Below are 22452 nucleotides of genomic sequence, written 5' to 3' on the forward strand. Positions count from 1 at the left end.
GTTCGACTTCGGTTCGCATAAACAAAAGGCGCGAACGACGCGTACGCCGTTCGTCGCATGATCATTTAGCGCCGCTATCGAGTCACGCTGAATCTCCCCTTTCGACCTTTCGGGTTTCTCAGGTTTACCCCTGAACGGTTTCACGTACTATTGAACTCTCTCTTCAAAGTTCTTTTCAACTTTCCCTCACGGTACTTGTTCGCTATCGGTCTCGTGGTCATATTTAGCCTTAGATGGAGTTTACCACCCACTTAGGGCTGCACTCTCAAGCAACCCGACTCTGAGGAGAGATCCTCCCGTTATCGGCAACGGTCACTACGGGCCTGGCACCCTCTATGGGCTGTGGCCCCGTTCAAGATGGACTTGGACGCGTCGCACAATCTCGGGATGACGGATCCTCCCTAACACCACATTTCCCGGCGTCCGGTTTCGGCCGCGGGATTCAGTGCTGGGCTTTTTCCTGTTCGCTCGCCGCTACTAAGGAAATCCTAGTTAGTTTCTTTTCCTCCGCTTAATAATATGCTTAAATTCAGCGGGTAGTCTCACCTGCTCTGAGGTCGCAAATATAAATTTGCCTTTATTTTGTCAGACGATAATTACACGTATTCCGTTTATATGGCTGCCTCCAAACAATTTCAAACATCGATCTGACGTCGTTGCGAGAATGTTGTTGTTGTTAATTATAGTGCATAAAATATGCATATAAACAACTTTAACGTCTCGGACACGACGATCGCTTCGTTCGAAATTTAAGCGTTGTGGCTGCTTTTTAATATCGGACGTGCTACGTCTAAACCAACTTGTACCAACAAACTAATAAGAATGTCAGCCGCTATTGCGTTTTAGGATGCCGCGTTATTATTTATATTGTTTTTATTGTTGTCTACGTTGCATAATATTTTATTATGACAACCGACAATCAATTAACAATTATAGTAACGCGTCATATTTGCACCCAACACGCTCCGACGTAATTGTCTACACAACATTGTGCGCTGTGTTTAAGACAAAAACCGAGCAGTCTTTGAAATTGACACGACCCTCAGCCAGGAGTGGTCCGGGAACAGTATATCCGAGGACCGCAATGTGCGTTCGAAATGTCGATGTTCATGTGTCCTGCAGTTCACAAGTTGACGCGCAATTAGCTGCGTTCTTCATCGACCCACGAGCCAAGTGATCCACCGTTCAGGGTAATCTTTTCAAACAAATTTAAAATATTATTACATAACGCACCGTTCCACATCGAAATCGTTTCATCATCACACAACAACAAAAATAACTACTTAAGGTTATTACAATTGTGATGTATATGTGAGAAACGGACCAATCGAAAGAAACGTTCGGCGTTATATTTTATAATATTTTATTTAATTAAAGTGGCATTTGTTTCTACTTATCGAAAAGAGTATGCAGTTATAGTTTAAGTTTACATAAAGAATAACCCGATGATATTAACGTTTTATAAATACGTATATATATCTATTAGGTTTTTTTTCTCTATCAACTTTGTCTATAAAACTCTGCTCCTTTTGCGATAAGCATTATGTATATTTATTAAATAGAAAATATGTCGAAAAACCAGACGTTTTCTTCAAACAAACGCCACAGCTACAAACTTAATCACAACAATATTTACCAAACAATACAATTGTAGGGTGTTTTGTGTGATACGTCGTTTGGTGGGCATTCTAAGAACGTCCGTCGACATAAAAACGAATCAAAAGAAAAGCACAGGCAGTGCAAAACGTTCCTTCGTCAGTCGGGCGTATATCATTTAAAACCCACAGAATCTAAAAAAGTTAATAAACTTTTTTATTTAGATTCCTACGGTTCGTCGCGTCGTTAAAGTAAATTATTACTTCGACGCATGCGGAACCCAGGTACCCGAAAACCGTAAGCCTAAGCGTTTTTTTCCAAACATCACTCACTATCGATAAAGTAAATTGATTTTATGTATTTATAAATGTGCGTTTGTATGTATAGTAGTATAGTAGTAGTATATTTTGTTATTGGTTGTTTCGAGCTTTTTATTGTTATAAAACGTTTTTGTAGTCTTGTACATAAAGTACAGACGAATAGACAGCCCCTTTTATTTATTAATAAACTCCAACCATTTACAAATTAAATTACAACTACAACATCTCTTTTACACATTAATTATACACCATCTTTATTTTCTTTTTTCCGAAGCGAATACGATGAAGAAAATACGCAAAGACTGGCTTACAAAACCGTAAGCCTAAGCGTTTATTTTTCAAACATCACTCACCATCGGTTAAGTAAAATGATGGTATGTATAAATGTGTATTTGTATGTACAGTAGCGTATTAATTTTGTTGTTGGTTGTTTCGAGTTTATTTATTATTATGGTTTGTATGTATAAAGTTTTAGTCTTGTACATAAAGTACAGACGAATAGACAGCCCCTTTTATTTATTAATAAACTCCAACCATTTACAAATTAAATTACAACTACAACATCTCTTTTACACATTAATTATACACCATCTTTATTTTCTTTTTTCCGAAGCGAATACGATGAAGAAAATACGCAAAGACTGGCTTACAAAACCGTAAGCCTAAGCGTTTATTTTTCAAACATCACTCACCATCGGTTAAGTAAAATGATGGTATGTATAAATGTGTATTTGTATGTACAGTAGCGTATTAATTTTGTTGTTGGTTGTTTCGAGTTTATTTATTATTATGGTTTGTATGTATAAAGTTTTAGTCGTGTACATAAAGTACGATCGTATTGGCAGACACCATTATTATTCATTCATTCATTCTTGTTTGTTATTATAAATAACTCCAACCATATACAAATACTACAACAACAACAACAACATCTCTTGCACATTAATTATACACCACCACTGTGTATTAGTACTTTTTTTCGAAGCGAATACGATGATGGAAATACGCTAAGACCGGCACTGCGAAAGCAATAATAAAACGTTAGCACATAACCATCTTTCGACAATATTGATTCGTGTTAATGTTCGAAAAAATTCTTTGAAAACGTCGTTTACGGCACGTTTACAATCGATTTATAAAATAAATCGAAAAACGTAACAACAGATCCGCTTAATGCAAGACGACCCGTTGTTGCTTTTCCGTTCGACGCATAATAAAGAATTTTGTATGAGAATTGATCATCATACGAATAGTGTATGTATGTGTGTTTTTTGTTGATCAGCACAGACAAAATGTGTGTGTATGTGTGACAACTAAACAACAACATTTACACGTTAATGATCCTTCCGCAGGTTCACCTACGGAAACCTTGTTACGACTTTTACTTCCTCTAAATGATCAAGTTTGGTCATCTTCCCAGCAACATCGGCAACGTCGAAACGCCACCGCGCACCGGTCCGAAGACCTCACTAAATCATTCAATCGGTAGTAGCGACGGGCGGTGTGTACAAAGGGCAGGGACGTAATCAACGCGAGCTTATGACTCGCGCTTACTGGGAATTCCTCGTTCATGGGGAACAATTGCAAGCCCCAATCCCTAGCACGAAGGAGGTTCAGCGGGTTACCCGGACCGCTCGGTCAGGGAGGACACGCTGATTCCTTCAGTGTAGCGCGCGTGCGGCCCAGAACATCTAAGGGCATCACAGACCTGTTATTGCTCAATCTCGTGCGGCTAGAAGCCGCCTGTCCCTCTAAGAAGAATTGTTTGTACGCCGACAGTAAAAACCGCACATAGAGACCGGGCGAACCCGGCTCCAGCCGGCATTTGGGATGTCGAAATACGCCTATTTAGCAGGCTAGAGTCTCGTTCGTTATCGGAATTAACCAGACAAATCGCTCCACCAACTAAGAACGGCCATGCACCACCACCCACCGAATCAAGAAAGAGCTCTCAATCTGTCAATCCTTCCGGTGTCCGGGCCTGGTGAGGTTTCCCGTGTTGAGTCAAATTAAGCCGCAGGCTCCACTCCTGGTGGTGCCCTTCCGTCAATTCCTTTAAGTTTCAGCTTTGCAACCATACTTCCCCCGGAACCCAAAAGCTTTGGTTTCCCGGAAGCTGCCCGCCGAGTCATCGGAGGAACGTCGGCGGATCGCTAGCTGGCATCGTTTATGGTTAGAACTAGGGCGGTATCTGATCGCCTTCGAACCTCTAACTTTCGTTCTTGATCAATGAAAGCGTTTTTGGCAAATGCTTTCGCTTCTGTCCGTCTTGCGACGATCCAAGAATTTCACCTCTAACGTCGCAATACGAATGCCCCCATCCGTTCCTATTAATCATTACCTCGGGGTTCCGAAAACCAACAAAATAGAACCGAGGTCCTATTCCATTATTCCATGCACACAGTATTCAGGCGAAGTTTTAGCCTGCTTTAAGCACTCTAATTTGTTCAAAGTAAACGTGCCGGCCCACCTCGACACTCAATGAAGAGCACCGCGGCGGGATTGAGTTGGGCCGCCCTCTCGAGCTAAGCCCACCGGCAGGACGTCCCGCGAAACGCCAGTTAACACCGCGAACGATGAACCGGCGGCGCGGGACACAAATTCGACTACGAGCTTTTTAACCGCAACAACTTTAATATACGCTATTGGAGCTGGAATTACCGCGGCTGCTGGCACCAGACTTGCCCTCCAATTGATCCTCGTTAAAGGGTTTAGAGTGTACTCATTCCGATTACGGGGCCTCGGATGAGTCCCGTATCGTTATTTTTCGTCACTACCTCCCCGTGCCGGGAGTGGGTAATTTGCGCGCCTGCTGCCTTCCTTGGATGTGGTAGCCGTTTCTCAGGCTCCCTCTCCGGAATCGAACCCTGATTCCCCGTTACCCGTTACAACCATGGTAGGCGCAGAACCTACCATCGACAGTTGATAAGGCAGACATTTGAAAGATGCGTCGCCGGTGCGAGACCGTGCGATCAGCGTAAAGTTATTCAGATTCACCAAGTTGTACGATGACGGCGAAACCGCCACCGATTGGTTTTGATCTAATAAAAGCGCTCCTTCCGTCTCCGGTCGGAGCTCTGTTTGCATGTATTAGCTCTAGAATTACCACAGTTATCCAAGTAAATGTGGGTACGATCTAAGGAACCATAACTGATTTAATGAGCCTTTCGCGGTTTCACCTTAATTTGGCTTGTACTGAGACATGCATGGCTTAATCTTTGAGACAAGCATATGACTACTGGCAGGATCAACCAGGGAACTGTGTTTTTGTGTTTTTTGAGACAGACGAGAGAATAAAATACTCATCATCATCGTTTATAAAGATGAAGAATATGCGCGTTTGTGCGAAACAATCTAACATATAAGAAAGTAACGCCACGCTGTTTCTTCTTTTCTTCGTACGATATAGAGATAAATGTATCGTCATCATCGTCGTCGTAGTCGTTAAACACCACAACACATATATCGGTCAATAAAGGCATAATAATAATATTTATAATATTATTTTTTACCTTTGCCGATTTAAAAGTTCAAACATTCTCTTCACTCTTCGCAAGATTGAATGCGACGTGAATTTATGAAATTCTTTCGAATCCATAAACGTTACGAATATTATATAAATATTCTCGCTCGGATATTAGAGAGTTGACGCATTTATTATTTTTGTTTGTTTAAATCACAAACATTTGTTAGTTCAACAAAGTTTGATTGCATAAGGACCGCCAACGTAAGAGAATACGTTTTGCCGCATCCGCAATCTCGCTGTGGGGAACTGGGCGAGCCACAAAATCACAAAATAAAGCAATCTCGCAAGCAAAGCCCTATTCGAATTCGATAGCGGAAATGTGCAATAAACGTCGATAAATTGGAAGCAAATGCAGAACGTATACATAATCGGTCGTTTTGTCGTCGTCATTTATGATAAACTTCGACTAAACCGTTACACCGTTCATATCGCCTCACTCAACGCATCGACACACACCACTACCATATGTATACCAGCGCGACACCGATCGAGGCAGCCGCTCGGTATTGGATGTGCGCACCGCTCCACTGACATAGCTCCACAGGCGACGTCTACCGAAGCGCACAGCTCTATAACTATAAGGCATACACACAAAAGGGAGAAAATATTTTAAATATTGATAATATTAAAAAGTCATATTTTATATTTAAACCATTATAAAATTTAATTATAAAAACGTTTGTTTTAAAAAAAATAATTAATTAATAAAAACAAAATTATTTTAAGCGCCGTACTTCGTAAACGTCGTACTTCGTTCGTCGTATGTGCAAAGTCAAATGAATGCTGTAGTTAGTCGCAGTTGGAACGTCTGAATGTCGTACAACGTAACAATAATTTTGAGTGCCCTAATGTGTAGACGTCGTACTTCGCGAACGTCGCACTTCGTAAACGACGTACTTCGTGAACGTCGCACTTCGTAAACGACGTACCTCGTGAACGTCGCACTTCGTAAACGACGTACTTCGTAAACGTCGCACTTCGTAAACGACGTACTTCGTGAACGTCGTACTTCGTAAAGGTTATGCAATATTAATACACATTTGGTGTATTGCAAGTTGCATTTTAATAAATATTATGCATTTTTATGTTTTAATTTAATATCTAGGCCAAAATACTATGTTTATTTAATTGTTAAATGTGTACGTTTATTTATAGATACGTAATTTACATAAAAATTTGTTTTTTTTTTTATTATATGCAAACTACAAATAAAACATTTAATATTTTTAAACGTCGTACTTCGTGTAAGTTATGCAACATTGATACAAATTTAGTGTATTGCGGGTCGCAATAATATTAATTTATATTTGAACGTAGTACTTCGTGAAGGTTATGCAACATCAGTACACATTAAGTGTATTGCAGGTTGCATTATTATTAATTTATGTTTTCTCACTTTTTACCTTCATATAAAAAAAAATTTAATATTTTTGGACGTCGTACTTCGCAACAGTTATGCAATATTGATGCACATCTGTTGTGCTGCGGGTTGCATTTTATAAATTTAATGTATTCTTATGATTTACTTTAATGTCTAGGCAAAAAAACACTTTTGATTAGTTGCTGAATGTTTACATTTATTTACAGATACGTAATTTGCAAAAAAATTTGCTGTTTTTTTATTATATACAACACAAATAAAATTCTTTAATATTCTTGAACGTCGTACTTCGTGTAGGTTATGCAATATTGATACAAATTTAGTGTATTGCGGGTCACAATAATATTAATTTATATTTGAACGTAGTACTTCGTGAAGGTTATGCAAGATCAGTACATATTAAGTGTATTGCAGGTTGCATTATTATTAATTTATGTTTTCTCACTTTTAACCTCAATATAAAAAAAAATTAATATTTTTGGACGTCGTACTTCGTGAAGGTTATGCAATATTAATGCACATCTAGTGTGCTGCGGGTTGCATTTTATAAATTTAATGTATTTTTATGTTTTACTTTAATATCTAGGCAAAAAAAACAATTTTGATTAGTTGCTAAATGTTTACATTTATTTACAGATACGTAATTTGCAAAAAAATTTGCTGTTTTTTCATTATATACAACACAAATAAAATTCTTTAGTATTTTTGAACGTCGTACTTCGTGTAGGTTATGCAATTTTAATACACAATTAGTGTATTGTGGGTTGCATTATTATTATTTATTGTTTACGTTTTACTTCATCACTTTGTGAACGTCGTACTTCGTTTGTACTATGAACGCTGCATTTCGTCGCAGTCGGCAGCACGTGCGAATAAACGTCGTACAAGAAAATCACGATTTTGAGTGCCGTACTTCGCAAACGTCGTACTTCGTCTATACTATGTACAAAGTCAAGTGAACGCTAAACCTCGTCGCAGTCGACAGCGCGTGCAAATAAACGTCGTACAAGAAAATCACGATTTTGAGTGCCGTACTTCGCTAACGTCGTACTTCGTCTGTACTATGTACAAAGTCAAATGAACGCTAAACTTCGTCGCAGTCGACAGCAAGTGCAAATAAACGTCGTACAAGAAAATCATGATTTTGAGTGCCGTACTTCGCAAACGTCGTACTTCGTTTGTACTATGTACAAAGTCAAATGAACGCTAAACTTCGTCGCAGTCGACAGCAAGTGCAAATAAACGTCGTACAAGAAAATCATGATTTTGAGTGCCGTACTTCGCAAACGTCGTACTTCGTCTGTACTATGTACAAAGTCAATTGAACGCTGTACTTCGTCGCAGTCGGAAGCAACTGCAAATAAACGTCTTACAAGAAAATCATGATTTTGAGTGCCGTACTTCGCAAACGTCGTACTTCGTCTGTACTATGTACAAAGTCAATTGAACGCTGTACTTCGTCGCAGTCGGAAGCAACTGCAAATAAACGTCTTACAAGAAAATCATGATTTTGAGTGCCGTACTTCGCAAACGTCGTACTTCGTCTGTACTATGTACAAAGTCAATTGAACGCTGTACTCCGTCGCAGTCGGCAGCACGTGCAAATAAACGTCGTACAAGAAAATCACGATTTTGAGTGCCGTACTTAGCAAACGTCGTACTTCGTCTGTACTATGTACAAAGTCAAATGAACGCTAAACTTCGTCGCAGTCGACAGCACGTGCAAATAAACGTCGGACAAGAAAATCACGATTTTGAGTGCCGTACTTCGCAAACGTCGTACTTCGTCTGTACTATGTACAAAGTCAAATGAACGCTAAACATCGTCGCAGTCGACAGCACGTGCAAATAAACGTCGGACAAGAAAATCACGATTTTGAGTGCCGTACTTCGCAAACGTCGTACTTCGTCTGTACTATGTACAAAGTCAATTGAACGCTGTACTCCGTCGCAGTCGGCAGCACGTGCAAATAAACGTCGTACAAGAAAATCACGATTTTGAGTGCCGTACTTCGCAAACGTCGTACTTCGTCTGTACTATGTACAAAGTCAAATGAACGCTGCATTTCGTCGCAGACAGAAATAAAGCAAACGTCGTGCAATGAAACAATAATTTTGAGTGCTGCATTTGTGATTGCCGTACTTCGTTTATTACTTTATGGTCACATGAACGTCGTATTTCATCGCACAGAGCACCATACTTAATGCACTTAAATTAACGTTGTACTTCGTACAAGTTAGGCAATATTAATACACATTTGGTGTATTGCAAGTTGCATTTTAATAAATATTATGCATTTTTATGTTTTAATTTAATATCTAGGCCAAAATACTAAGTTTATTTAATTGTTAAATGTGTACGTTTATTTATAGATACGTAATTTACATAAAAATTTGTCTTTTTTTTATTATATGCAAACTACAAATAAAACATTTAATATTTTTAAACGTCGTACCTCGTGTAAGTTATGCAATATTGATACAAATTTAGTGTATTGCGGGTCGCAATAATATTAATTTATATTTGAACGTAGTACTTCGTGAAGGTTATGCAACATCAGTACATATTAAGTGTATTGCAAGTTGCATTATTATTAATTTATGTTTTCTCACATTTTACCTTAATATAAAAAAAAATTTAATATTTTTGGACGTTGTACTTCGTAAAAGTTATGCAATATTGATGCACATCTGTTGTGCTGCGGGTTGCATTTTATAAATTTAATGTATTTTTATGATTTACTTTAATGTCTAGACAAAAAAACACTTTTGATTAGTTGCTAAATGTTTACATTTATTTACAGATACGTAATTTGCAAAAAAATTTGCTGTTTTTTTATTATATACAACACAAAAAAATTCTTTAATATTCTTGAACGTCGTACTTCGCGTAAGTTATGCAATATTAATACAAATTTAGTGTATTGCGGGTCGCAATAATTATAATTTATTCTTGAACGTAGTACTTCGTGAAGGTTATGCAACATCAGTACATATTAAGTGTGTTGCAAGTTGCATTATTATTAATTTATGTTTTCTCACTTTTAACCTCAATATAAAAAAAAATTAATATTTTTGGACGTCGTAATTCGCAAAGGTTATGCAATATTATTGCACACCTAGTGTGCTGCGGGTTGCATTTTATAAATTTAATGTATTTTTTGTTTTACTTTAATATCTAAGCAAAAAAACAATTTTGATTAGTTGCTAAATGTTTACATTTATTTACAGATACGTAAATTGCAAAAAAATTTGCTGGTTTTTTATTATATACCACAGAAATAAAATTCTTTAATATTTTTGAACGTCGTACTTCGTAAAAGTTATGCAATTTTGATACACAATTTCTGTATTGTGGGTTGCATTATTTTTATTTAATGTTTACGTTTTACTTCCTCACTTTGTGAACGTCGTACTTCGTTTGTACTATGAACGCTGCATTTCGTCGCAATCGGCAGCACGTGCAAATAAACGTCGTACAAGAAAATCACGATTTTGAGTGCCGTACTTAGCAAACGTCGTACTTCGTCTGTACTATGTACAAAGTCAAATGAACGCTAAACTTCGTCGCAGTCGACAGCACGTGCAAATAAACGTCGGACAAGAAAATCACGATTTTGAGTGCCGTACTTCGCAAACGTCGTACTTCGTCTGTACTATGTACAAAGTCAAATGAACGCTAAACATCGTCGCAGTCGACAGCACGTGCAAATAAACGCTGCATTTCGTCGCAGTCAGAAACAAAGCAAACGTCGTGCATTGAAACAATAATTTTGAGTGCTGCATTTGTGATTGCCGTACTTCGTTTATTACTTTATGGTTACATGAACGTCGTATTTCATCGCACAGAGCACCATACTTAATGCACTTAAATGAACGTTGTACTTCGTACAAGTTAGGCAATATTAATACACATTTGGTGTATTGCAAGTTGCATTTTAATAAATATTATGCATTTTTATGTTTTAATTTAATATCTAGGCCAAAATACTAAGTTTATTTAATTGTTAAATGTGTACGTTTATTTATAGATACGTAATTTACATAAAAATTTGTTTTTTTTTATTATATGCAAACTACAAATAAAACATTTAATATTTTTAAACGTTGTACTTTGTGTAAGTTATGCAATATTGATACAAATTTAGTGTATTGCGGGTCGCAATAATATTAATTTATTTTTGAACATAGTACTTCGTGAAGGTTATGCAACATCAGTACATATTAAGTGTATTGCAAGTTGCATTATTATTAATTTATGTGTTCTCACATTTTACCTTAATATAAAAAAAAATTTCAATATTTTTGGACGTCGTACTTCGTAAAAGTTATGCAATATTGATGCACATCTGTTGTGCTGCGGGTTGCATTTTATAAATTTAATGTATTTTTATGATTTACTTTAATGTCTAGGCAAAAAAACACTTTTGATTAGTTGCTAAATGTTTACATTTATTTACAGATACGTAATTTGCAAAAAAATTTGCTGTTTTTTTATTATATACAACACAAAAAAAATTCTTTAATATTCTTGAACGTCGTACTTCGCGTAAGTTATGCAATATTAATACAAATTTAGTGTATTGCGGGTCGCAATAATTATAATTTATCTTTGAACGTAGTACTTCGTGAAGGTTATGCAACATCAGTACATATTAAGTGTATTGCAGGTTGCATTATTATTAATTTATGTTTTCTCACTTTTAACCTCAATATAAAAAAAAATTAATATTTTTGGACGTCGTACTTCGCAAAGGTTATGCAATATTATTGCACACCTAGTGTGCTGCGGGTTGCATTTTATAAATTTAATGTATTTTTTACTTTAATATCTAAGCAAAAAAACAATTTTGATTAGTTGCTAAATGTTTACATTTATTTACAGATACGTAATTTGCAAAAAAATTTGCTGGTTTTTTATTATATACCACAGAAATAAAATTCTTTAATATTTTTGAACGTCGTACTTCGTAAAAGTTATGCAATTTTGATACACAATTTCTGTATTGTGGGTTGCATTATTTTTATTTAATGTTTACGTTTTACTTCCTCACTTTGTGAACGTCGTACTTCGTTTGTACTATGAACGCTGCATTTCGTCGCAATCGGCAGCACGTGCAAATAAACGTCGTACAAGAAAATCACGATTTTGAGTGCCGTACTTAGCAAACGTCGTACTTCGTCTGTACTATGTACAAAGTCAAATGAACGCTAAACATCGTCGCAGTCGACAGCACGTGCAAATAAACGCTGCATTTCGTCGCAGTCAGAAACAAAGCAAACGTCGTGCATTGAAACAATAATTTTGAGTGCTGCATTTGTGATTGCCGTACTTCGTTTATTACTTTATGGTTACATGAACGTCGTATTTCATCGCACAGAGCACCATACTTAATGCACTTAAATGAACGTTGTACTTCGTACAAGTTAGGCAATATTAATACACATTTGGTGTATTGCAAGTTGCATTTTAATAAATATTATGCATTTTTATGTTTTAATTTAATATCTAGGCCAAAATACTAAGTTTATTTAATTGTTAAATGTGTACGTTTATTTATAGATACGTAATTTACATAAAAATTTGTTTTTTTTTATTATATGCAAACTACAAATAAAACATTTAATATTTTTAAACGTTGTACTTTGTGTAAGTTATGCAATATTGATACAAATTTAGTGTATTGCGGGTCGCAATAATATTAATTTATATTTGAACATAGTACTTCGTGAAGGTTATGCAACATCAGTACATATTAAGTGTATTGCAAGTTGCATTATTATTAATTTATGTGTTCTCACATTTTACCTTAATATAAAAAAAAATTTCAATATTTTTGGACGTCGTACTTCGTAAAAGTTATGCAATATTGATGCACATCTGTTGTGCTGCGGGTTGCATTTTATAAATTTAATGTATTTTTATGATTTACTTTAATGTCTAGGCAAAAAAACACTTTTGATTAGTTGCTAAATGTTTACATTTATTTACAGATATGTAATTTGCAAAAAAATTTGCTGTTTTTTTATTATATACAACACAAAAAAAATTCTTTAATATTCTTGAACGTCGTACTTCGCGTAAGTTATGCAATATTAATACAAATTTAGTGTATTGCGTGTCGCAATAATTATAATTTATCTTTGAACGTAGTACTTCGTGAAGGTTATGCAACATCAGTACATATTAAGTGTATTGCAGGTTGCATTATTATTAATTTATGTTTTCTCACTTTTAACCTCAATATAAAAAAAAAATTAATATTTTTGGACGTCGTACTTCGCAAAGGTTATGCAATATTAATGCACATCTAGTGTGCTGCGGGTTGCATTTTATAAATTTAATGTATTTTTATGTTTTACTTTAATATCTAGGCAAAAAAAACAATTTTGATTAGTTGCTAAATGTTTACATTTATTTACAGATACGTAATTTGAAAAAAATTTGCTGTTTTTTATTATATACAACACAAATAAAATTTTTTAATATTTTTGAACGTCGTACTTCGTGTAGGTTATGCAATATTAATACGAATTTAGTGTATTGCGGGTCGCAATAATATTAATTTATATTTGAACGTAGTACTTCGTGAAGGTTATGCAACATCAGTACATATTAAGTGTATTGCAGGTTGCATTAATATTAATTTATGTTTTCTCACTTTTAACCTCAATATAAAAAAAAATTAATATTTTTGGACGTCGTACTTCGCAAAGGTTATGCAATATTATTGCACACCTAGTGTGCTGCGGGTTGCATTTTATAAATTTAATGTATTTTTTGTTTTACTTTAATATCTAAGCAAAAAAACAATTTTGATTAGTTGCTAAATGTTTACATTTATTTACAGATACGTAAGTTGCAAAAAAATTTGCTGGTTTTTTATTATATACCACAGAAATAAAATTCTTAAATATTTTTGAACGTCGTACTTCGTAAAAGTTATGCAATTTTGATACACAATTTGTGTATTGTGGGTTGCATTATTTTTATTTAATGTTTACGTTTTACTTCCTCACTTTGTGAACGTCGTACTTCGTTTGTACTATGAACGCTGCATTTCGTCGCAGTCGGCAGCACGTGCAAATAAACGTCGTACAAGAAAATCACGATTTTGAGTGCCGTACTTCGCAAACGTCGTACTTCGTCTGTACTATGTACAAAGTCAAATGAACGCTAAACATCGTCGCAGTCGACAGCACGTGCAAATAAACGTCGGACAAGAAAATCACGATTTTGAGTGCCGTACTTCGCAAACGTCGTACTTCGTCTGTACTATGTACAAAGTCAAATGAACGCTAAACATCGTCGCAGTCGACAGCACGTGCAAATAAACGTCGGACAAGAAAATCACGATTTTGAGTGCCGTACTTCGCAAACGTCGTACTTCGTCTGTACTATGTACAAAGTCAATTGAACGCTGTACTCCGTCGCAGTCGGCAGCACGTGCAAATAAACGTCGTACAAGAAAATCACGATTTTGAGTGCCGTACTTCGCAAACGTCGTACTTCGTCTGTACTATGTACAAAGTCAAATGAACGCTAAACATCGTCGCAGTCGACAGCACGTGCAAATAAACGTCGGACATGAAAATCACGATTTTGAGTGCCGTACTTCGCAAACGTCGTACTTCGTCTGTACTATGTACAAAGTCAATTGAACGCTGTACTCCGTCGCAGTCGGCAGCACGTGCAAATAAACGTCGGACATGAAAATCACGATTTTGAGTGCCGTACTTCGCAAACGTCGTACTTCGTCTGTACTATGTACAAAGTCAATTGAACGCTGTACTCCGTCGCAGTCGGCAGCACGTGCAAATAAACGTCGTACAAGAAAATCACGATTTTGAGTGCCGTACTTCGCAAACGTCGTACTTCGTCTGTACTATGTACAAAGTCAAATGAACGCTGCATTTCGTCGCAGACAGAAATAAAGCAAACGTCGTGCAATGAAACAATAATTTTGAGTGCTGCATTTGTGATTGCCGTACTTCGTTTATTACTTTATGGTCACATGAACGTCGTATTTCATCGCACAGAGCACCATACTTAATGCACTTAAATTAACGTTGTACTTCGTACAAGTTAGGCAATATTAATACACATTTGGTGTATTGCAAGTTGCATTTTAATAAATATTATGCATTTTTATGTTTTAATTTAATATCTAGGCCAAAATACTAAGTTTATTTAATTGTTAAATGTGTACGTTTATTTATAGATACGTAATTTACATAAAAATTTGTCTTTTTTTTATTATATGCAAACTACAAATAAAACATTTAATATTCTTAAACGTCGTACCTCGTGTAAGTTATGCAATATTGATACAAATTTAGTGTATTGCGGGTCGCAATAATATTAATTTATATTTGAACGTAGTACTTCGTGAAGGTTATGCAACATCAGTACATATTAAGTGTATTGCAAGTTGCATTATTATTAATTTATGTTTTCTCACATTTTACCTTAATATAAAAAAAAATTTAATATTTTTGGACGTTGTACTTCGTAAAAGTTATGCAATATTGATGCACATCTGTTGTGCTGCGGGTTGCATTTTATAAATTTAATGTATTTTTATGATTTACTTTAATGTCTAGACAAAAAAACACTTTTGATTAGTTGCTAAATGTTTACATTTATTTACAGATACGTAATTTGCAAAAAAATTTGCTGTTTTTTTATTATATACAACACAAAAAAATTCTTTAATATTCTTGAACGTCGTACTTCGCGTAAGTTATGCAATATTAATACAAATTTAGTGTATTGCGGGTCGCAATAATTATAATTTATTCTTGAACGTAGTACTTCGTGAAGGTTATGCAACATCAGTACATATTAAGTGTATTGCAGGTTGCATTATTAATAATTTATGTTTTCTCACTTTTAACCTCAATATAAAAAAAAATTAATATTTTTGGACGTCGTACTTCGCAAAGGTTATGCAATATTATTGCACACCTAGTGTGCTGCGGGTTGCATTTTATAAATTTTATGTATTTTTATGATTTACTTTAATGTCTAGGCAAAAAAACACTTTTGATTAGTTGCTAAATGTTTACATTTATCTACAGATACGTAATTTGCAAAAAAATTTGCTGTTTTTTTATTATATACAACACAAATAAAATTCTTTAATATTTTTGAACGTTGTACTTCGTGTAAGTTATGCAATATTGATACAAACTTAGTGTATTGCGGGTCGCAATAATATTAATTTATATTTGAACGTAGTACTTCGTGAAGGTTATGCAACATCAGTACACATTAAGTGTATTGCAGGTTGCATTATTATTAATTTATGTTTTCTCACTTTTAACCTCAATATAAAAAAAAAATTAATATTTTTGGACGTCGTACTTCGCAAAGGTTATGCAATATTAATGCACATCTAGTGTGCTGCAGGTTGCATTTTATAAATTTAATGTATTTTTATGTTTTACTTTAATATCTAGGCAAAAAAAACAATTTTGATTAGTTGCTAAATGTTTACATTTATTTACAGATACGTAATTTGAAAAAAATTTGCTGTTTTTTATTATATACAACACAAATAAAATTTTTTAATATTCTTGAACGTCGTACTTCGTGTAGGTTATGCAATATTAATACGAATTTAGTGTATTGCGGGTCGCAATAATATTAATTTATATTTGAACGTAGTACTTCGTGAAGGTTATGCAACATCAGTACATATTAAGTGTATTGCAAGTTGCATTATTATTAATTTATGTTTTCTCAATTTTACCTCAATATAAAAAAAATTTAATATTTTTGAACGTCGTACTTCGTAAAGGTTATGCAATATTATTGCACACTTAGTGTACTGCGGGTTGCATTTTATAAATTTAATGTATTTTTTGTTTTACTTTAATATCTAAGCAAAAAAAAAATTTTGATTAGTTGCTAAATGTTTACATTTATTTACAGATACGTAATTTGCAAAAAAATTTGCTGGTTTTTTATTATATACAACACAAATAAAATTCTTTAATATTTTGAACGTCGTACTTCGTGTAAGTTATGCAATATTGATACAAACTTAGTGTATTGCGGGTCGCAATAATTATAATTTATATTTGAACGTAGTACTTCGTGAAGGTTATGCAACATCAGTACATATTAAGTGTATTGCAGGTTGCATTAATATTAATTTATGTTTTCTCACTTTTAACCTCAATATAAAAAAAAATTAATATTTTTGGACGTCGTACTTCGCAAAGGTTATGCAATATTATTGCACACCTAGTGTGCTGCGGGTTGCATTTTATAAATTTAATGTATTTTTTGTTTTACTTTAATATCTAAGCAAAAAAACAATTTTGATTAGTTGCTAAATGTTTACATTTATTTACAGATACGTAAGTTGCAAAAAAATTTGCTGGTTTTTTATTATATACCACAGAAATAAAATTCTTTAATATTTTTGAACGTCGTACTTCGTAAAAGTTATGCAATTTTGATACACAATTTGTGTATTGTGGGTTGCATTGTTTTTATTTAATGTTTACGTTTTACTTCCTCACTTTGTGAACGTCGTACTTCGTTTGTACTATGAACGCTGCATTTCGTCGCAGTCGGCAGCACGTGCAAATAAACGTCGGACAAGAAAATCACGATTTTGAGTGCCGTACTTCGCAAACGTCGTACTTCGTCTGTACTATGTACAAAGTCAAATGAACGCTGCATTTCGTCGCAGTCGGCAGCACGTGCAAATAAACGTCGGACAAGAAAATCACGATTTTGAGTGTTGTACTTCGCAAACGTCGTACTTCGTCTGTACTATGTACAAAGTCAAATGAACGCTGCATTTCGTCGCAGTCGGCAGCACGTGCAAATAAACGTCGGACAAGAAAATCACGATTTTGAGTGCCGTACTTCGCAAACGTCGTACTTCGTCTGTACTATGTACAAAGTCAAATGAACGCTGCATTTCGTCGCAGTCGGCAGCACGTGCAAATAAACGTCGGACAAGAAAATCACGATTTTGAGTGCCGTACTTCGCAAACGTCGTACTTCGTCTGTACTATGTACAAAGTCAAATGAACGCTGCATTTCGTCGCAGTCGGCAGCACGTGCAAATAAACGTCGTGCAAGAAAATCACGATTTTGAGTGCCGTACTTCGCAAACGTCGTACTTCGTCTGTACTATGTACAAAGTCAAATGAACGCTAAACTTCGTCGCAGTCGACAGCACGTGCAAATAAACGTCGGACAAAAAAATCACGATTTTGAGTGCCGTACTTCGCAAACGTCGTACTTCGTCTGTACTATGTACAAAGTCAAATGAACGCTGCATTTCGTCGCAGACAGAAATAAAGCAAACGTCGTGCAATGAAACAATAATTTTGAGTGCTGCATTTGTGAGCGTCGTACTTCGTTTATTACTTTATGGTCACATGAACGTCGTATTTCATCGCACAGAGCACCATACTTAATGCACTTAAATGAACGTTGTACTTCGTACAAGTTAGGCAATATTAATACACATTTGGTGTATTGCAAGTTGCATTTTAATAAATATTATGCATTTTTATGTTTTAATTTAATATCTAGGCCAAAATACTAAGTTTATTTAATTGTTAAATGTGTACGTTTATTTATAGATACGTAATTTACATAAAAATTTGTTTTTTTTTTATTATATGCAAACTACAAATAAAACATTTAATATTTTTAAACGTCGTACTTCGTGTAAGTTATGCAATATTGATACAAATTTAGTGTATTGCGGGTCGCAATAATATTAATTTATATTTGAACGTAGTACTTCGTGAAGGTTATGCAACATCAGTACATATTAAGTGTATTGCAGGTTGCATTATTAATAATTTATGTTTTCTCACTTTTAACCTCAATATAAAAAAAAATTAATATTTTTGGACGTCGTACTTCGCAAAGGTTATGCAATATTATTGCACACCTAGTGTGCTGCGGGTTGCATTTTATAAATTTTATGTATTTTTATGATTTACTTTAATGTCTAGGCAAAAAAACACTTTTGATTAGTTGCTAAATGTTTACATTTATCTACAGATACGTAATTTGCAAAAAAATTTGCTGTTTTTTTATTATATACAACACAAATAAAATTCTTTAATATTTTTGAACGTTGTACTTCGTGTAAGTTATGCAATATTGATACAAACTTAGTGTATTGCGGGTCGCAATAATATTAATTTATATTTGAACGTAGTACTTCGTGAAGGTTATGCAACATCAGTACACATTAAGTGTATTGCAGGTTGCATTATTATTAATTTATGTTTTCTCACTTTTAACCTCAATATAAAAAAAAAATTAATATTTTTGGACGTCGTACTTCGCAAAGGTTATGCAATATTAATGCACATCTAGTGTGCTGCAGGTTGCATTTTATAAATTTAATGTATTTTTATGTTTTACTTTAATATCTAGGCAAAAAAAACAATTTTGATTAGTTGCTAAATGTTTACATTTATTTACAGATACGTAATTTGAAAAAAATTTGCTGTTTTTTATTATATACAACACAAATAAAATTTTTTAATATTCTTGAACGTCGTACTTCGTGTAGGTTATGCAATATTAATACGAATTTAGTGTATTGCGGGTCGCAATAATATTAATTTATATTTGAACGTAGTACTTCGTGAAGGTTATGCAACATCAGTACATATTAAGTGTATTGCAAGTTGCATTATTATTAATTTATGTTTTCTCAATTTTACCTCAATATAAAAAAAATTTAATATTTTTGAACGTCGTACTTCGCAAAGGTTATGCAATATTATTGCACACCTAGTGTGCTGCGGGTTGCATTTTATAAATTTAATGTATTTTTTACTTTAATATCTAAGCAAAAAAACAATTTTGATTAGTTGCTAAATGTTTACATTTATTTACAGATACGTAATTTGCAAAAAAATTTGCTGGTTTTTTATTATATACCACAGAAATAAAATTCTTTAATATTTTTGAACGTCGTACTTCGTAAAAGTTATGCAATTTTGATACACAATTTCTGTATTGTGGGTTGCATTATTTTTATTTAATGTTTACGTTTTACTTCCTCACTTTGTGAACGTCGTACTTCGTTTGTACTATGAACGCTGCATTTCGTCGCAATCGGCAGCACGTGCAAATAAACGTCGTACAAGAAAATCACGATTTTGAGTGCCGTACTTAGCAAACGTCGTACTTCGTCTGTACTATGTACAAAGTCAAATGAACGCTAAACATCGTCGCAGTCGACAGCACGTGCAAATAAACGCTGCATTTCGTCGCAGTCAGAAACAAAGCAAACGTCGTGCATTGAAACAATAATTTTGAGTGCTGCATTTGTGATTGCCGTACTTCGTTTATTACTTTATGGTTACATGAACGTCGTATTTCATCGCACAGAGCACCATACTTAATGCACTTAAATGAACGTTGTACTTCGTACAAGTTAGGCAATATTAATACACATTTGGTGTATTGCAAGTTGCATTTTAATAAATATTATGCATTTTTATGTTTTAATTTAATATCTAGGCCAAAATACTAAGTTTATTTAATTGTTAAATGTGTACGTTTATTTATAGATACGTAATTTACATAAAAATTTGTTTTTTTTTATTATATGCAAACTACAAATAAAACATTTAATATTTTTAAACGTTGTACTTTGTGTAAGTTATGCAATATTGATACAAATTTAGTGTATTGCGGGTCGCAATAATATTAATTTATATTTGAACATAGTACTTCGTGAAGGTTATGCAACATCAGTACATATTAAGTGTATTGCAAGTTGCATTATTATTAATTTATGTGTTCTCACATTTTACCTTAATATAAAAAAAAATTTCAATATTTTTGGACGTCGTACTTCGTAAAAGTTATGCAATATTGATGCACATCTGTTGTGCTGCGGGTTGCATTTTATAAATTTAATGTATTTTTATGATTTACTTTAATGTCTAGGCAAAAAAACACTTTTGATTAGTTGCTAAATGTTTACATTTATTTACAGATATGTAATTTGCAAAAAAATTTGCTGTTTTTTTATTATATACAACACAAAAAAAATTCTTTAATATTCTTGAACGTCGTACTTCGCGTAAGTTATGCAATATTAATACAAATTTAGTGTATTGCGTGTCGCAATAATTATAATTTATCTTTGAACGTAGTACTTCGTGAAGGTTATGCAACATCAGTACATATTAAGTGTATTGCAGGTTGCATTATTATTAATTTATGTTTTCTCACTTTTAACCTCAATATAAAAAAAAAATTAATATTTTTGGACGTCGTACTTCGCAAAGGTTATGCAATATTAATGCACATCTAGTGTGCTGCGGGTTGCATTTTATAAATTTAATGTATTTTTATGTTTTACTTTAATATCTAGGCAAAAAAAACAATTTTGATTAGTTGCTAAATGTTTACATTTATTTACAGATACGTAATTTGAAAAAAATTTGCTGTTTTTTATTATATACAACACAAATAAAATTTTTTAATATTTTTGAACGTCGTACTTCGTGTAGGTTATGCAATATTAATACGAATTTAGTGTATTGCGGGTCGCAATAATATTAATTTATATTTGAACGTAGTACTTCGTGAAGGTTATGCAACATCAGTACATATTAAGTGTATTGCAGGTTGCATTAATATTAATTTATGTTTTCTCACTTTTAACCTCAATATAAAAAAAAATTAATATTTTTGGACGTCGTACTTCGCAAAGGTTATGCAATATTATTGCACACCTAGTGTGCTGCGGGTTGCATTTTATAAATTTAATGTATTTTTTGTTTTACTTTAATATCTAAGCAAAAAAACAATTTTGATTAGTTGCTAAATGTTTACATTTATTTACAGATACGTAAGTTGCAAAAAAATTTGCTGGTTTTTTATTATATACCACAGAAATAAAATTCTTAAATATTTTTGAACGTCGTACTTCGTAAAAGTTATGCAATTTTGATACACAATTTGTGTATTGTGGGTTGCATTATTTTTATTTAATGTTTACGTTTTACTTCCTCACTTTGTGAACGTCGTACTTCGTTTGTACTATGAACGCTGCATTTCGTCGCAGTCGGCAGCACGTGCAAATAAACGTCGTACAAGAAAATCACGATTTTGAGTGCCGTACTTCGCAAACGTCGTACTTCGTCTGTACTATGTACAAAGTCAAATGAACGCTAAACATCGTCGCAGTCGACAGCACGTGCAAATAAACGTCGGACAAGAAAATCACGATTTTGAGTGCCGTACTTCGCAAACGTCGTACTTCGTCTGTACTATGTACAAAGTCAAATGAACGCTAAACATCGTCGCAGTCGACAGCACGTGCAAATAAACGTCGGACAAGAAAATCACGATTTTGAGTGCCGTACTTCGCAAACGTCGTACTTCGTCTGTACTATGTACAAAGTCAATTGAACGCTGTACTCCGTCGCAGTCGGCAGCACGTGCAAATAAACGTCGTACAAGAAAATCACGATTTTGAGTGCCGTACTTCGCAAACGTCGTACTTCGTCTGTACTATGTACAAAGTCAAATGAACGCTAAACATCGTCGCAGTCGACAGCACGTGCAAATAAACGTCGGACATGAAAATCACGATTTTGAGTGCCGTACTTCG

At 34.2% G+C, this 22452-nt stretch overlaps 3 non-coding genes across 3 annotated transcripts in view; all 3 read right to left on the bottom strand.

Moving 5' to 3' along the window:
* Positions 1-560, bottom strand: part of LOC135267510 (large subunit ribosomal RNA) — a 4037-nt gene extending 3477 nt beyond the window's left edge. Inside the window, exon 1 of the ribosomal RNA XR_010335929.1 lies at positions 1-560. This exon is cut by the window's left edge and continues 3477 nt beyond it. This is a non-coding gene — a ribosomal RNA (large subunit ribosomal RNA).
* Positions 561-1036: 476 nt separating this feature from the next.
* On the bottom strand, positions 1037-1193 carry LOC135267515 (5.8S ribosomal RNA). The gene has a single exon (XR_010335933.1). It is a non-coding gene; the product is annotated as a 5.8S ribosomal RNA (ribosomal RNA).
* A 2058-nt stretch (positions 1194-3251) lies between these two features.
* Positions 3252-5174, bottom strand: LOC135267509 (small subunit ribosomal RNA). Its single transcript, XR_010335928.1, has one exon. It is a non-coding gene; the product is annotated as a small subunit ribosomal RNA (ribosomal RNA).
* Positions 5175-22452: the final 17278 nt, after the last annotated feature.

This window comes from Tribolium castaneum, unplaced genomic scaffold (genome assembly GCF_031307605.1).
Source record: "Tribolium castaneum strain GA2 unplaced genomic scaffold, icTriCast1.1 ptg000046l, whole genome shotgun sequence".
In the NCBI taxonomy this organism is placed as follows: Eukaryota; Metazoa; Arthropoda; class Insecta; order Coleoptera; family Tenebrionidae; genus Tribolium; species Tribolium castaneum.